We start from the raw sequence: 14,448 nt of genomic DNA, 5'->3' as shown, positions 1-14,448 counted from the left end.
GAGAGGAGAGTGTTTAAAAAGGTGAACAAAAGGCAACGAAGCTAACGTGTAACAGTACATGAACGAAAAATACAATGTGCTTTCTGGTTCTGTCTTGATATCTTAATAATAATAATAATAATAATAATAATAATAATAATAATAATAATAATAATAATAATAATAATAATAATAATAATAATAATGATAATAATAATAATACCTTTATTCATAAAAATAAGTAGCACAAGTGCCAAGGCATTAGGAAAAAAGTGTCTACAAAAGCAACTTGACTAGTCCAAAAGGCAGCAGACAGCAAGGAGCGAGAAAAAAAAGAAGAAAAAGAAAGGAAAGAGGAACAACGAAAAATGGAGAAAGGAAAGAGCGTAATGGCATGTAGTACATAGAGCTTACTTAAACAATTTGCTTCGCACATGAAACAGCTCGGGAAAAACAAACAATTTAGATATATAGATACACAAAACTCTTCCCAATCCAGGTCTCTGAATACCTCCTGTAAACACGCTGTGAATAGCATTGGAGAGATCGTATCTCCCTGCCTGACGCCTTTCTTTATTGGGATTTTGTTGCTTGCTTTATGGAGGACTACGGTGGCTGTGGAGCCGCTATAGATATCTGTCAGTATTTTTACATACGGCTCGTCTACACCCTGATTCCGCAATGCCTCCATGACTGCTGCGATTTCGACAAAATCAAACGCTTTCTCGAACATACGCTCACCTATGTTCAAAGGGGAGAGCACCGCTATTATCGCTCGATGGTCTAGGCGATCAAAGGCCTTGGAGAGATCCAAGGCGAGGACGGCTTTTGTGTGGCCTGGTATGAGATGGTCGAAAATATCCTGTGTGAGCAGGAGCATGGCGTCCTGTGCCGACAGGTGGGGACGGAAGCCCAACATGCTGTGCGGGTAGAGGTCTTGCTCCGTCATGTGTTGGGTGAGTCGGGCGAGTGCGAAATGCTCCAAAAGCTTGCCCAGGCATGAGGTTAGGGAGATGGGGCGAAGATTTGCAAGTGTAAGGGGTTTGTGGGGCTTGTGTATGAATAAGATTTTGGCGTGACGCCAGGATTGCGGAAGGGTGCCCTCCTGCAAGCATGTGTTGAAGTACACCGTGAGCTGGGCAGTCGACTGATCGTCCAAATTGCGAATCATGCTATTGGAGATATGGTCAACTCCTAGAGTGGAGTTAGAACGGAGTCTGGAGGGCCGCTCTGACTTCTGCTTCCGTAATCTCCGCGTCGAGATTGGCGTTCGGGGTACCTGCATAGGGGGGCAGTGGGTTTGAGGTACCGGGAGTTGTATGTGTGTTCCTAAGTATGTCGATGAGTGCGTCGGGAGAAAGGTCGGTCTTGTGTATAACGCGTGTGACGTGTTGTTGCGTGGCTGTTTTAGATTGCGTGGGGTCAATTAAGTGACGGAGGAGTTGCCAGCTGCGCTCGGAGGACAGATTGCCAGCCATACTATCGCAAATCTGTCCTCAGTTGGATCGGCAGAGCTCCTCAGAGTGCTCAGTAATTTTTGTTTGCAATGCGGCTAGCCGCTTTTTAAGGGTCCGGTTGAGCTTTTGCCCTTTCCAGTGCTCTAGGATGCTATGGTGAGCCTCCCATAGGTGCACCAGGTGAGTGTCGAGGGTGGGCGTATCTGGTGTGGTGTCAAGGGTTCGAGTGTGTGCGGAGACATTGTTCATGAGTGATGCCACCCGCTGGTCCCTTTCTGTAATGGGAGCGTCAGGAAGGGCCGCCCGTGCGGCGCGGACTGCATCCCAGTTGGTGAGTTTGTTTGTTAGGTGAAGAGTCCTTATTTGTTTGTAGGGTACTGTAACGTAGAGGATGTAATTATCGCTCCATAATGTGTGATGTGTTGTGTTCCACGTAATAGCCGCAAGGTTGTGGCTCAGTGTCAAGTCCGGGCTGGTGTCCGCGCTGACACTGTTGCCAATTCTCGTGGGGGTGCTAAAGTTGTTGTGTATTGTGAGGCGGAGCTCTTGTACCACGGACCAGAGTCGTCGTCCTCGTCCCGTGGTGGTGCGGTAGCCCCAGTCAGTATGCTGACTGTTGAAGTCCCCTCCGATTATTAATGGATGCTTGCCTGCAATGCGATGGAGATCTCGCAGTAGCGTTTCCAATGAAGCCATCGGATGAGATGGTGGGTGGTATATGTTTACAATAAAAATAGATGGTGTGGAGTGTGTAGTAATATTTCTGTGATCACGCAGGGCGTCTCAGATGTGATCTGATGCGTTTGATATGTAATGGCGCGATGTACGAGTGTGGAAGCCGTGGGTGTATTCATTGCGTCCGAGTGAGCGGATGTGTAGCTGGGAAGTGTGGCAGGGGCATGTGTGTCCTGAAGGAGGAGGAGGTGGGGCGTGGGAAGTGTGGGGAGGAGGAGTTGGAGGGGTGCGCGCTTGCCCCGGAAGTGGCGGCAGTTCCATTGCAGAATCGATAAGGAATTAGATGGTAGTCCCGCCTTACTGTAGCTTGGGTGGGGTGAGTATAGGTGGGTTGGGTAGGAAGTTATGTAGGGTAGGTGGGCGGGATTGATAGGGGCGATTGGGGACCTGTGGTGAGGGAAGGGCCTGCTCGATTGTTTGGAGGCGGGTGTCGTACCGTGAGAGGCCCATCTCAAGGGTGTGTACCATGCGCGTAAATGCCGCTTCAATTTGTTGTTCGAAGCGTTGAGACAGGTCATCGATAAGCTGATTGAATTTTGCCTCTAGACGCGCGTCCATTTCGGCAAGTTTAGCGTCCATGCAGGCCTCTAGAGATTGAAGGTCGGTCTGGGTGACGGGTGGGTGCTCTGTTGTGCGTTTGTTCTTGGGTGGGGGTGAGGTGGCGGTATAGGAGTTGGATTGTTCCATGTTTTCAGCGCGTGTCTGAGGTAGCGGGGTGGGTTGGGTGGGAGTGGTGATTGGCGAAAGCGGTAGAGGGGTAAATGGGAGTCTTGATGAGAGAGGACTCCCACCTCTCGCAGGGCCTGGAGCTCCCGGTCACGGGGGTCCACCTGTGTGGGCGGGGGGATTGAGGGCTTGCTGGGAGCGTTCAGTCTTTTGCCTGCTACTCTGTCCGCCCAGGAAAGCTGCGGATACTGTTGTTCCTGGCGGCGCCGAGACGATGAGTGAGACGTGCTGGAGCGACGAACGCTGGAGCGGTCCGCGTCTCCTTCCGGTGTGCGGGAGATGTGCTGCTGTCGTGACGCGGGCGGTGAGCGGTGTCCCCTCGCTTTGCAGCCTTTAGTACCGGTCATGTGGGCGCCTCCACAGAGTATGCAGGCTGGGGTGCATGTCGGGGTGTCCTCTCGGGGGTGCGGGATACCGCATCTTGAACAGTTGTGCGTACGCTAAAGGGTACACACATCCGCGCGATGCCCTGGTTTTGTACACTTTGTGCAAGCGTCCAGGTGTCCTCTGTATAAACTGCAGCTGTGGAGACCGCCTCCGTAGGAGATGGCTCGGGGCACCGGACCCGTCCGGAAGGTCATAAGGATCGAACGGGTCCGTCCCATGCGGCGTGCATCAATGATGGGGACGCTAGGGTTGCCTGTGATGAGGTCGTCCAGAATCTGTGCTGGGGTTTCTTCCCAGTAGGCGTTAGTGATTACTCCACTTACTGCACCATCCCGGGGGGGGGGGCGATATAGGCAGTGAGGGCGTAGACTTGGGTTCGATTGGAGAGTTGTTGGATGGCGACCAGGCGTAGCGCGTCGGCTTTATCCGGGGTACTCATCGTGCAGCTGTTGTTGAGGGGGTGGATAATCAAGCTGGTGGCGTCTGGTGCTTGGAGGTCCTTGGCTGCAGTTAGCAGGGCCAAGCAAAGCTGGCGCAGTTGAAGGTCGGTTAAGGCATAGAGTTTCCTACAAAATTACTAGAGGGAAGTCTGGCGCTAGTGTCTATGTGAGCTACAATGGGAGCGGTTGTCCCAGCATGGGAATTACGGGAAGTACATGGATTTGCCTAAACTTCGTCCATTTGGCTTCAAACGACTTTGTGACTTTGTAAACTCGTCTTTTTCAACAGTGTATTGCGTAATAAACAGTTAAATAAACATCATTAAAATTGCCCGACGGTAGGATTCGAACACAGGGACTCCAGTACAGAAGCCTGATATTGAAATCATTAAGCCACGGATGCATGTATCGACAAGTGACTGAAACGCACTTATGAATATATCGCGGGCATGCCAGTGCCTTGAGACGCTTGGCGCGTTTGGATTTGGGCACATAGACAAGCTCAATCGTTGCAATGAATAGCAATTGTACGCGTTCCCGGCGTCTTCTGCACTTCGAAGATTATAGATTGCGCTGAAATATACGACAATAAGATTTATATAGCGTAATATACAAAGCCATAAAAACGTCTGAATCCACAAGAACGAAGATCAGACAAATCCATGTCCTTCCCATCATTCCCATGGTAGGACAACGACTGCAGCGCCAGAGTTCCCTCTAGTAATTTTTGTAAGAAACTCTATGGGTGAAGGTAAGTCCCCCGGTTGAACGAAACACTATCTTGTAGGCATCCTCAGGCAAACGCGGCTGGCGTTACTACCTTTGCGCCGCTAGACACGTCGCGCGCAGCTGGAACGCTTGGTGTACGAAATCTGCAGGTCGCGAGCCAGTGGCCGCGTTCGCTTGGTCCTGGATTTTCGGTGCTCCTTTCTGACGGGTGGGTAAGCTCAGGATATGATTCCAGTCCCTGGAATCATGCTCCTTTGGGTCGATGGTCTCTCCGATCACTTGGGCCTCCGCCTCCATACTGTCGACGTAGGGGTGGTAGAAACGGCTTAGGCTTAGCGCACGGTGGCGCGAGGCCTAGTGCGGCAGCTTATCGGCAAAGGGCGGTTTTCGGCCCGTGGGGCCGCTTAGAGGAGACAGACGGCCACCAAATTTGAACAGATGGGAGCGCTCAGGTGTAGTGAAGAGATAGGCACTCCGTGGGTAGAAATTCGAACGAAATCGCCGTGTTTGTACAGAGCTGGTGCGAAGTGCATTCGCACTCGCTGGCCCCCTGGCGGCGAATCTCTCTCCGTGGCCTGTTGCTGCTGACGGTCTGGGGTAGCTGCCGAGGTTGCCCGCTTGCTTAATAAGTGCCTTCTTGTAGGGTCGGGGGATTCCTCTGATGCCGGGGCGGCCTGACGCTTCACGCGGTTGCGGGCGGAAGACGAGCGGGAGCAGAATCGGGAACCGTACTAAGATTTTGCCCGTTCCTTGGAGCGAGGTCTGGACCGCGTTTTCGAACGAGACCACTCAGTTTTCTTAAATGATGTTCGAGAAGCAGGGGTTGTTGCTGATGAAGGAGCCGTGCTGTCGGACACCGTCAGTAGTCGCTTTTCGTCTTCGATCACATTTATGACCCAGGCTCGTTTGAAGGGTTCTCGTTGGTGTCGCAGGCACTGCAGTTCAGTTGTAGGATGATCCCCTCCACAGGATTTACACCGGGGAGAGCATCGGTGTTATGGTACAGAGTTATAGATACCGCACTACTCGCAAATGATGACGTCCGTTCTGGGGCAGTAGTGGGTCCGGTGTCCCATATTGAAACACGTCTTGCAGACCTGCTGACGTGGACGGCGTGGGTAGAAGCAAAGCTCTGCCCCAAAAAATCGAACGAAGCGTGGTAGACGTAGGACCTCGAAGGTGACTACTGCACTACTCGACTGACCCATCATCGGAGCCTGTAGTATCAGGATACCAGATGCTTGCATCTTCTCTACGAGCACATGTTAGGGGCTGCCTGTTTCCAGTATCGGTACGATAGCCTTGCACGAATCGGGGGCTGCTAGATATGCGGACACTGGGTAGGTGCGTTGGCTGATTGACAGTTCCTGGATCTTCAGCAGGGCGTCTGCGACGCGTGATGATGGCGTGCTTATTACGACCAGGATTTGTTTGGCCGGATCCTTAGGATGAGCTCTCTCCGCTCATTTGGGCTCCCTTCGGCCGATGCCCAAAGCGTGGGGGCGAACGCTGGTCTATGCCATTCATTCCATCTGAGGCCTCCGGAGGCCGGAGGATAATTTTGTCATCTCGGAGGGGAACAGGACGCAGGTGCTCTGGCCCGCTCTCCGTGGGCGCGGCGGAAAGGTGCTCAAAGGCATTCTGCAGGAGCCACGCTGTTTCGTGGGCAGCAACGTTGCGTGCGCGTCGCGTGTTGCGGACCACCTTCCAGCAGGCACCATGGTACGATTCGGTGCATAAAAACGGAAATGACGCCAGACGCTGCCTTGCTGCGTGGTCATGGCTGTTAATGTCGTCAGTAACAACGCGAGGGGGAGCGCTGCCCGCCACGAGTGTGTTGCATCGACTTTGCCGTGCCCTGGTTGGGCAGACGCCTATTCCGTTAGGTTTAATGGGGTGTTCGCCGCGTCGCAGTCTTTAAGGCTCGTGAGTTGATGGAAAATGGACTCACACTGACCCCAGCATCAGTGGGTAGCTCCAGTCCACTAAGTAAGTCGTGTGGTGTGGATGAATCGGGCGCCGGACTCAATGATCATCCAAAATACAGATACGAAGCAGGAGCCCATGTGAAAACACGTCCGGACACCGTGGACTCTTAGCGGGAACTCCTCATTCCCGGAAAGCGCTGGCACAACCGAAAACCGAAACCTCCAGAGAAAGGTTCGGACTACTTGGTACGGTAATATATGTACATAGACTCCGCCCACGTGGCCTTACCTGCACTGCCACAGAAAGTTGTCGCCAGGCAAGTAGTGTGGCACACTGGTGCCTGCCAACGCTGAGAATCCTATCACTCAGTCACCCAGACTCAGTCACTCAAGTTGACGAGACATTTAGGGGTGGCGCATACCCAGTGCGTACATGGCGCAGCCTGCTAATGCGTAGGACTGCTGTTCTTGGGATTATTTTTGACAGAAGTTCCATTCCGCTCATGATCGCAGAAACCAAAGGGACCGTTCATTCAATGTAGAGGTGTGCATGCATTGCAAGTGGCATATACCTTGTTGCCTAAGTTGGCGTCAAAGATGTTCATTGAAGACTTGCACAGAGCTAGTGGCACGTACCACGTGCTCCAAGTCGGCGTCAAAGAATTCTTGGAGCACCGATACCTACCGAGTCCCGCATCTACAGTAACCCATCTAGGCGTGAAAGAGTGTTGGTTGGAGGGCGGCACGTACGTACACATAGCCACGCACTCAGTGACCGAAGTAAGTCTGATGGTTGGTCTTCGCACCCTGTTACCTCAGTACAGCAGCCCGCGGCATTGCCCGCTCGACCATGGACTAGCGAGTGACCCAGGTAGGCAGGAAAACGCTTAGGAGCATACATACATATAAAAATGCATAGATAAGTAGCCCGCCGAAAGGGCGTGAATTATCCTAAGCATACTAATGTAATAACCGGGGTAATGCTTGGTTTTGAGATGCCTACAAGAGGCAGGGTTAGCATTGACAGACTTGAGGTGGTCAGCAAGGGGTGGAAGAATAATTTGAGGGGAGTCCTTCCAAAGAAAAAAAAACTTAGCATCATTGGACATTGAGGCAACGCTTAATGTCAGATCACTAGAATCACGAATTAAAACAGGACTTCTATTTCGTCGTCTCGGTGGTCTTCTGGTCGACACACACAACCGGGACGGCGGGTGCTGTAAGGGCTGGCGAGGTCGTCGAAACTTGTTTAATTCCTTTCAGGGAGGAGGTATTTAAAGATGGGGTCACTAGGTTTGCAGTTGGGGGAATAGAGGTTGAGTATGCTACGGCAGCTACTACTACTACTTCCAGGCCGTGCTTCTGATGAGTGCCGGTCAAGAATTGCCCATGGATTACTATCAACCTGCTGCTCTTCAAGGGAAGACACTGCAGCATGGGTGCCATCGCAACGTCTCGGAACAATCTCTGGATATCGACACTTCGGGCCTGCGCACAACGACGACGTGGTTCGAAGGACAGGAAGCGCCCCTATCGTCTACATCACCTCTGCTGGGCTACATAAAAGCAGCCAAGGAACAGCAACCGTTCTGTGGGCATGGCGAAAGTATCGGGACAATGCATCTGAACAATCCGCTCTTGTTTTTCATCCAGGCCGTGCTTCTGATGAGTGCCGGTCAAGAATTGTCCATGGATTACTATCAACCTGCTGCTCTTCAAGGGAAGACACTGCAGCATGGGCGCCATCGCAACGTCTCGGAATAATCTCTGGATATCGACACTTCGGGCCTGCGCACAACGACGACGTGGTTCGAAGGACAGGAAGCGCCCCTACCATCTACATCACCTCTGCTGGGCTACATAAAAGCAGCCAAGGAACAGCAACCGTTCAGTGGGCATGGAGAAAGTATCGGGACAATGCATCTGAACAATCCGCTCTTGTTTTTCATCCAGGCCGTGCTTCTTATGAGTGCCGGTCAAGAATTGTCCATGGATTACTATCAACCTGCTGCTCTTGAAGGGACGACACTGCAGCATGGGTGCCATCGCAACGTCTCGGAACAATCTCTGGATATCGACACTTCGGGCCTGCGCACAACGACGACGTGGTTCGAAGGACAGGAAGCGCCCCTATCGTCTACATCACCTCTGCTGGGCCACATAAAAGCAGCCAAGGAACAGCAACCGTTCAGTGGGCATGGCGAAAGTATCGGGACAATGCATCTGAACAATCCGCTCTTGTTTTTCATCCAGGTGAGCGACTATCGCCAAATTCACAGCTACTGTAGTAACGACCCTTGTCTGCTCATTTTGCCATGCCCACGGCCGCTGCTTGCAGTGTTGACGAATGTGTATTTATGTTTTGTTGATATTATCTCATGTTGCGGGGATATTGAATCGAATCCGGGGCCGTCTACGGATGAAATGCTTAAAAACATAATGCATGAAATACGCGAGATCAAGGCAACCATGAGCTCTTCAAGCCAGCGGCTTGAAGATAAATTGAATTCTGTTGATAAGAAAATGGACGATGTCGCAGTCACTGTCGCCGAATACACGTGTAAAGTTGATAAATTACAAACAACCGTCGATCATCTCGATCTTAAAGTGGACGAATTGGAAAACAGAAGCAGACGGAACAATTTAATTCTTTATCGGCTACAGGAAAGAAAGGGTGAGCAACACCAGACGTTAGAACAGGAAGTTTCTAAGAAATTCCTTGAGGACGTGCTACAAATTCCGAGTGTTAAAATAGAGCGTATACATAGGCTTGGGAGGCCATGCGAAAACAAGTGCCGCCCAGTCATACTTAAAATAGTTGATGGGAGGGACAAGATAAAGATTCTCAGTAACTGTGGCCTCCTCAAAGGGACCCCTTTCAGTATTTCTGAGGATTTTTCGCCTCGTGTTCAGTTTTTGAGAAAAAGGTTGCGGGAATGCACAAAGGAAAACAGGAACAATCACGACAAAGTGGTTTTAACTTACGACAAGGCAAGAATTAACGGCAAGCTGCACAGGTGGGACGATACACTCAATAAGGCAGTCCCTATGAATGGCAAGTGACCAGGCGTCGCAAGCAGAACGAGCAACATATCAGAGCGCAAACAGAACAAGAAATCATTGGGCATGCTCCTGTCTCCACGAGAGCTCACCATGCTATGTGCTAATGCTAGGAGTATAACGAATAAAACTGTAGAACTAGAAAGTTTACTTTTGGCCTTTCGTCCGGACGTAACACTCCTAACTGAAACTTGGCTAAGCGAAAACATCTCGGATGCTGACATAGTACCAAGCTCTCACATCATGGTCAGGAGGGATCGTGGCTCAAGAGGGGGTGGCGTAGCAATTATCTTAAAGAAGGGAATAGACTTCACTATTATTCCTCACGAGACGAGCGTGGAAATGGTCTGGATTCTTGTTCATTTGTGTGAATGCAGCCTACTAGTCGGTGTAGTCTACAGGCCTACTAGCGCCGACGCTTCGTTGCTCCAGTCACTGCATGAATTTCTTCAAATAAACACCAAATGCTACAACAAGATTATAATGTGCGGCGATTTCTATCTGCCCACAATAAACTGGGAACAACTGAGCTCACTACCGCCTTGCGCACAGTCTCAAATGTTGCTTGAAATTGCGTACTGCTTTATTCTCACACAGCTTGTGCAGATACCGACACGTGTCACTTCCAGTTCCAGCACCACACTTGACCTTGCTTTTGTTTCTCAAGCCATTCTTGAAAAGGGCCCTTCCGTGGAAGTTTTGCCCGGAATATCCGATCACAAGATTATTCTCTTAAAATGTAACTTTGCGCTAGCAAGATCGCGCGAACCTATGAAAGCATTCTTAGATTTCATTAACGCCGAAGACGAAAGCATTCTCGACTACTTAGAACAAGATTTTGACACTTTTTCCCAAAAACAAAGACAAGGTTTCCTAGGCGTCAATGAGCTGTGGCTGCACTTTAAGAGCGCCGTGCACGAATGCATCAAAAAGTACGTTCCTAAAAAGCGGAAGAAGGTCAATCGAAAAAACCCGTGGATTACTCGTAATATCCTGCACTTAAAGCGTCGATTAAAACGTTTATCATGCTATCGGTCAAGCCACTCTGTTCGGGCGTCCCTCCGAGCAGATCCTAGGTCCGAAGTAAAATTAAGTAAATACCATTTCTTTAATGTCAGAATGCACAACTTTCTGAAAAACAACCTAAGGAAGTATTGGATGCATATATTGAAGCGGAACAGTCTTGTAGACAAGATAAAACTGAATGATGTCGAAGTTACCGACACTCAGCGCATTGCGGAAGCTTTTAACATTTTTTTTTTTCGTCAGTATTTTTACGTGAACCCACCCAGAAAGATGATACTCATGGCGTTGGTCTCAAGCTTTTAGATCTTGTCATATCTGAGAAAGGCATATTTTCGTCACTCCTAAACTTAGATCCAAAAAAATCTGCAGGTCCTGACGACATACCTAACGCTTTTCTTAATCGGTTCGCCGAATGGTTTGCGAAATACTTGTTCATAATATTTAACGTAAGTTTAAACGAAGGGGATCTGCCTAACGACTGGAAAGTCGCCAAAGTAGTCCCAGTCCACAAAAAGGGAGACAAGCTTAATGTAGAAAATTACAGACCTATCTCCCTACTCTGCACCGCTTCTAAAGTTATGGAACACTTTATTTCTTACCATTTAAGTTCCTTTTTAGAAAAGAATGACTTCTTTAGTGAGACTCAGCACGGATTCAGGCGTGGCTTTTCTACCACTACGCAGTTACTTCATATGACCAACGAAATACTGGCAATCTTGGATCTAGGTGGGCAGGTAGACATTCTTTTTTTAGATTTCGAGAAAGCCTTCGATCGGGTTTCACACAAAAAAATGATGATACAGCTAAACAGCATAATACGCAACGAACAAATTTTGCGTTGGCTTGATTCGTACTTGACGCATCGAAAACAATTTGTCAGCATAGGTGCTTCGAATTCATCACTCACCTCTGTACTTTCGGGCGTTCCACGGGGCTCGGTTTTAGGGCCACTCCATTTTCTTATCTACCTAAATGACCTGGCTTGCAAATTTTCCATGCGGTGCCGCTTTTTCGCGGACCATTGTATTGTTTACTCGAGCATTCAATCTGTGGATGACCAATCTAGCTTAACTGACTATCTAATAGCAATACACGACTGGTGTATCCAGTGGCATATGACCCTAAACATCTCGAAATGCGCGCACATGGTTATTACACGTAAAAAAAATTCGCTAATTTGCACTTACACGGTAAATAATATGGACATTAAACAGGTAGAGGAATTCACATATCTTGGAATTACAATTGACTCCAAGATGAGCTATACCGCTCACGTTAGGTATGCTTCTGCGGCAGCAATGAAAAAGTTATGGTTAATAAAGCACCGTTTAAAGAACTACACTAGTGCTACCAAATTAACTTCATATAAGACAATTATAGGGCCAACACTCGAGTATGCCGATATAGTCTGGGACCCTCACACAAAGGCTGGTATAGACATTATCGAAACCCAGGTAGCACACAAAGTCTTGAAAACGTCGTATTAAGGGATTCAACGTCTGAAACGGATTTTTGACCAAAATCGACGCATCAAAGACGTTCCAAACAAGATAGCTTAAAAACGAGGGGTGAATACGTTTGGATAACGTTGGAAGCCAGGCAGCTTAAAAACGAGGGGTGAATACGTTTTGAAAACGACTTCATATGACTCGCTCTATCTCTTTAGTTATCATGTGACCAAGGTGGCCACGTGATTCGTGATGCCGGGCAGCCGGGCGAGCCGGGCATAGTCGCGTCTTCATGGCGTCGTCGCGTCCCCGCACTCGCATTGCGCTGTGGTGTGTTTGCGGCTGTTCTGAGTGTGCTGCCGCTGCCCTTTGCTATGTAAGTGTTGCAGTGTTTTGCTGTCAAGAAAACGATATTCTGTGATTAGTTTGGGTTGTGCGAAATTGTTTGTGTGGTTTTAATTCGGAAATCAGTAGTGTTTTCAATTGTTATCGGACCATGGCGGCCACGTTATTCGTGAAGCCTGGCATAGTTGCGTTATCGCACTTGCATTGCGCTGTGGTATGTTTGCGGCTGTTCTGAATGTGCTGCCGCTGCCCTTTGTCATGTAAGTGTTGCAGTGTTTTGCCGTCAAGAAAACGACATTCTGTGATTAGTTTGGGTTGTGCGATCTGTTCGTGTAGTTTTAATTTCGAATTCAGTAGTGTTTTCAATTGCAGGGCGCCGAGTGGAGGGCACTAATCAGCTCTTCAAGTTCATTGTCATGTTATTTGAGGCGCCTTTTCACTGACGCTGTAATTCAGGCGTTAAGGGCAGTATAAGGACGAAAGTTAGAGGGAATAAATTGTGCCTGTGTGTCCCTAGCGTCGGGATCGGCCGCTATGCGTGATCCTAACAAGAAAGCATTTTGCAGAATGCGAAGAAAGATGGCAAAATTGCTGTCTGTGCGCACCTTGCCAATCTCCGCAATAGAGCCGTCATCGTGGTATTTTAGTCTCCCATTTAGCAAGAGTGTTGCAGACAAGATAACTGGTTCAAACAGGCTTTTTTTTTATGATTCAGTACTAGTACGGTATCCCAAAAGGTGAGGTCAAGTGCTCGCCCTATTTTCTTCCCTCGCGCTACAGCGCACTGACAGAATTTTGCGTGCACCATATATACCGTGCTTTTATCGTTTACGCTTCAGGTTCTCGATTGTGTTTTCGCCCCCTTTACCCACGTGAGCGGTATTTCATGGTCTTACGGGGTACCACGTGTGTCCATATATTGTGTCCAATATATGAAACGGCCCAACTCTATTTTATTTGACGCCTCAAATGGTATTAATGTATTGAGTCCCTTGTAGCTTTGTGCTTGTTATCAATTTTACTACTTGGCGAATGGATACAGCATGTACGCTGCATAACTCGCTTGTGGATACTGCGCACGTGAGTCGAGTATGCTTCAGGTAGTACCATTGTTTGCCGTTTGGGACATGTGTCGGAATGTACGCTGTGCGCCCTTCGCGCTTTAATTAGTCGGCGGCCTGCCGAGTTCGTGCGGGTGCAATGTGTGCGCGTGGAGTAAGCGAAGCGCTCGCGCGGTTTTTTTTTATATGTGTTCTGTTCGCGCGCTTCGCACAGCAGGGCATGCCGCAGTTCTTTGTCCTTGTGCAACACATTTTCCTAGCGTACGCCTGTGCATTATTTGATACCGTTTTCACACGGGGCTCTTTTAACCGCTATCCAATCCGTTACAAATCGAATTTCTCGGTCGTGATTGGCTCTTTTGCGCAAGCTACGGCAGTGAGCCAGTCGCATCGATAATTTCGATCCGGATCGGGCGTGATGGCGATCGAGAGTGGTCGCGTGACGCCGGTTTTACACATGGCTCCCACATAGGGAACACTTTAAGTTCAATGCTACTGAGTGAAGAGCAAGTGCATATATATGCCAGTGGTGGTATGTGGGCAAGTCTTTCTGGTGAAGCCAATACTTGTGCATTCAAAACATTTCAACTACCAGCGTAGTGCATCAATGTGTCTACTTCACAAAACGGAGCACCAGTGCAGATATCTGAGCATACCTGTCCAGGGCAGCAAGTGTGTCTACATTTAAACCACTACCAGCTTGTGCGGCAGTTCTATTTCCAGCGGGACTGCAGAATAATCAGTAGGGTGCGCTCAAGCTGTTTATCTATGAAGCTCTGCCTCGACTGTGTGCCAAATATTTTTGGACGTGAAAGTGGGGGTGAATTGGTAAACATCAGTGGAACTATGCCTGGACTTTGTGGCAAATGTTTTTGGATGTGAAAGTGTGGGTGAACTGGCAAAGAATTTGCTCTGGGCTACATGTGTTAAACGTTTTTCTCATTCAGAGTGCTTTTTTTTTACTTTAGGAGACTGAAGATGTACGCAAAGTGTGACATGTCAGTGTGCTAATTAATGTATTTGCTGGTTTGCAAATTATTCGTTGCAACTTTGTCTTTGCCAGAGAGGTACAACATTGCCTCTTGTACAGGGTTTTTTAGATAAAACACTTACTATTTATTACGAGC

At 48.9% G+C, this 14,448-nt stretch overlaps 1 protein-coding gene across 4 annotated transcripts in view; it reads left to right on the top strand.

The window, feature by feature from the left end:
- Window positions 1-14,448, top strand: part of LOC139047605 (probable chitinase 2) — a 343,683-nt gene that overhangs the window by 59,092 nt on the left and 270,143 nt on the right. The window lies entirely within an intron of this gene.

This window comes from Dermacentor albipictus, chromosome 7 (assembly GCF_038994185.2).
Source record: "Dermacentor albipictus isolate Rhodes 1998 colony chromosome 7, USDA_Dalb.pri_finalv2, whole genome shotgun sequence".
NCBI classification, from domain to species: domain Eukaryota; kingdom Metazoa; phylum Arthropoda; class Arachnida; order Ixodida; family Ixodidae; genus Dermacentor; species Dermacentor albipictus.
This window is presented reverse-complemented; position numbering and strand designations above follow the sequence as displayed.